The sequence below is a fragment of the Haliotis asinina genome, chromosome 11, assembly GCF_037392515.1.
Source record: "Haliotis asinina isolate JCU_RB_2024 chromosome 11, JCU_Hal_asi_v2, whole genome shotgun sequence".
Taxonomy (NCBI): Eukaryota; Metazoa; Mollusca; class Gastropoda; order Lepetellida; family Haliotidae; genus Haliotis; species Haliotis asinina.
In genome coordinates, this window is record NC_090290.1 from 13,962,728 (window position 1) to 13,966,162 (window position 3,435).

Consider the following 3,435-nt stretch of genomic DNA (forward strand, 5'->3'; position numbering starts at 1 on the left):
ATTATGACTAATCAAGGCATTGTTGTTGTCAAAACTGAATTTGATGAAACATTTTTTAGCCAGATGATTAACAAGCTAAACCTGTTTCATAAGAAAGAAGTCTTACAGTATCTGTTCACACAGCTTACATAAATTTGACATAATAGGATTCAGTTTACATAAACATAATCTGCTTAAAGGGATTTGTTCCTTTTAATGCTTCCTAACATCATTTCACAAGTTTCTTGTCGAGGTTGCACAGTGCTGCACATACAAATTGCATTTGATCCAAAATACTCTTAAGTCTGAGTGGAATAACTCTTTGAAAGATCTGAAACTTTTTAAGCCTTCCTATGGCACGTTCAACGTGAATGCGTGAACTGGCACTTCTCCTTGTCTTAGCTACTGCTTTTGGTTTCAACTGCTTACCCATAGAAAATGGTGGTATGTTAAGAGTGCACATTCTTTTAGTAAGTAAATCACGTATTAAAAACCCTCTGTCAGCCATGATGTCATCTCCGTACTCAAGTTTGTCCAGGAAACCAGACGGTTGGACAATCTTCCTGTCTGATATTGAACCTGTATACAGATTTGAGAGAAAAACAAATGTACCAGATGGGGATACAGCAACCAATGACTTTACAGTGTTGTGGTGCTTGTATTGGGACCATGTGACTCTCAGAGGAAGCAAGACTTGGTTTTTTGAATGAAAAATTCTGTGCAGTCAATAATTACTCTGGTCTTAGGAAAATATTTAAAGCACTTAGGTAAGCATGAATTTACTTGATACCGAGTTGGCCAAGATACTAGGAATTGAAGTTCATGGTACATAAAAGAAATCCAAGTAGTGAAAATTCTGCTGACAGACGAGTTATCAATTTGAAATAGATAAGCTAAAACTTCAGAGTCAAATCCCCGTCTGAGCCTCGCTAAGGTGAGAAGTAACTCCTCTGTAAGGGTCAAGACCCGAGGACGTCCTCTCCTCCCAGTTGTTTGAGCATGGTCCTCCTGAAACAGATGTTACATCATTCATAGTATGTGTCTAAAACTCAATAACATTCACCAGAAATAATGGTTTCCAAGTGATTCATTTTAGATTGTTAGATATACAGTTTTTTCACTCTACTGTAACAAGTCACTCAAGCTAATGAGCTTCTTTCTTATGATAACCTTCACTGTGATGAACATCATCAGCCTTACATTTTTGATATTTTAGCTATTGGACAATTTAATGTAATTACTGTTAAGCCAGCAGTGCCCGATCCACGCCAGTAGTTCAGTTTCATGGCTTTCGGCATCAACAGATTCAGGATGATGGTAAAAAGAGATGTAGTCAGACCTGTGTAAATATATATAATTTATTCTCTTATATATTTTCAAAATGATTACTTATAACAGCATTGATTACCATTTTCAACAAATACCATCAACCAACGACCCTGTTGATTTTTGGTTACCATGCCAAAGGTCTAAAAAATGTTGGTTAAATTTATGATCGCCATTTTGGACTAACAAGATAGACTTCAAAAAAAGGTAACTTATATTGAATTTAATATTGTAATAAGTACCAGTGTAGAATGTGCAGGTGTCATCATCACTTTGTATGGTCCGTATGAAATCATTCCTTTTCAGAATTCTGGGCTCTTTTATTTCTGCATCACTGTACCTAAGCACATCATCCATGTTAATTTCTGTCAGTGTGCATGCATCCACTGTAGTGCTTGCATCTGAAACAAGTGAACTTGTAATATTTAATATCAACGCTTCATCAATGTTACAATGAATCAGTTACTTCAAATTGCATTCTGTTCTCTTTACCACGTTTCGTCCCGCCAGGACTCATCAGTGCAGCTTGGCTTTCCATACAACGAAAACTGCAGACGTGTATCACCTATTAGACATACACTATTACCAAATATCTGTTTCAATTTGGTCAGTACAGTATTACATTTGAACCAATATCAAATTATTATACTTCATGAAAGAATGATAATTAGCTTTGTGATTTATCAGGACAAGTTACTTTGACTACTTACCTTGATGATCTTCACTGAAAACTTCAAAGTAGTCATGGAAGTTGTCAGATGGTGATGTTGGCACTATGTTCCGTTCATCTTGTTCCTCAGGGGTAGGCACATTTAGTTGGAGTTCATGCAGTGGGCCCTTTTTAATAAAGAGAAGATAAACTCAAATAATTTAGACCTCTACTAGTTTACATTGCTGGATAATTGTCAAAATGGAATACTCAGGCAATACATGAATATTCTACAAAAATTATATGAATGGTTGAACCCAGCAGCATATTTTAAAATAGCTACTGCACTTCAGTGAGTATCAGTGTGATAATATTCAGTGAATAAAATGTAATCAATGATGATGTTACTATGTAAATATTGATGAGAACGTTTTTGGAGAGCAAATAGCGTAATAATTTACTGGTTGAAGCCTCAGTCTCTTCCTAGGATTTCGTGCCTTCGGTGGTAGGACATCTTGCGACAAGGCTGACAAAAGATCAGGATATTCCGTCAATGAACCAAACATGAGCACGTCGTGAATTACATAGAGTCAGATTTAATCTGAAAATGCAAATACGATATTTGAAAGTGCATTTGAATCATTACCTTCAGTTGGTCCGTTTCCTCCGACGAAGTGCTGGCTGCAAATATAAGTCTCCTTCCTGACTTTTTCGATGGTAAAATTCTTCCGTCCGCAAAGAGAAATCCACTTTTTACATTTTTCTAAATTCTTCCTCGGTTTAGGGAATGGTATGAAAAAGATGCCACTGCTTGACGAGTTCAAATACCGCGAATCAGACCGACAGAGGCCGTAACACCAGTGTTTCACAAGCATGTTGCTAGGGACGCTTGTCCGGTAAAATGGCGACTTCCGGTTAAAATGTCGCTTACAACAACCAAAAAGGCAGAAAGACTATTGGAACACATCTAAGTGACACAACTCTACCCGGGGACTGGATCCCACCTAAGGGAGACAAGGGACTTAGGCAAGTGGATGAAAGACAACGCTACAGAGGGACCCGGCAGCGTGGAAGGGAGACAACTCTACACAGGGACTGGGGCCCATGGAAGGGAGACAACTCTACACAGGGCCTCTAAAAGGCTTTATCACACATAGTATACGTCATGGTGAATATTGCTACGTATCACTGAGGGATTGTATCTGATCATACTAGGGTATATTAAAGAATAACCATGACAGGGCATGAACCAGGTCAAAACAGTCACAACGAGTTTCCATGCACCTGTATTGCTGAACGATCAAACATTAGTGTAAAACGTGTATAAACTTGCTACATATCCGACGCCTGTAACTCCATGCTTCAGCAGATGAAACCGTTTCTTCAAACAAACAAACGAAACATAAAGTGACTGGACCACTGATGTCGACAGTAAAGTGACTGGACCACTGATGTCGACAGTAAAGTGATTGGACCACTGA

The 3,435-nt window shown here is 38.2% G+C and overlaps 1 pseudogene; it reads right to left on the reverse strand.

Moving 5' to 3' along the window:
- Positions 1 to 208: 208 nt before the first annotated feature.
- On the reverse strand, positions 209 to 2,829 carry LOC137255287 (uncharacterized; annotated as a pseudogene).
- Between the last annotated feature and the right edge of the window lie 606 nt (positions 2,830 to 3,435).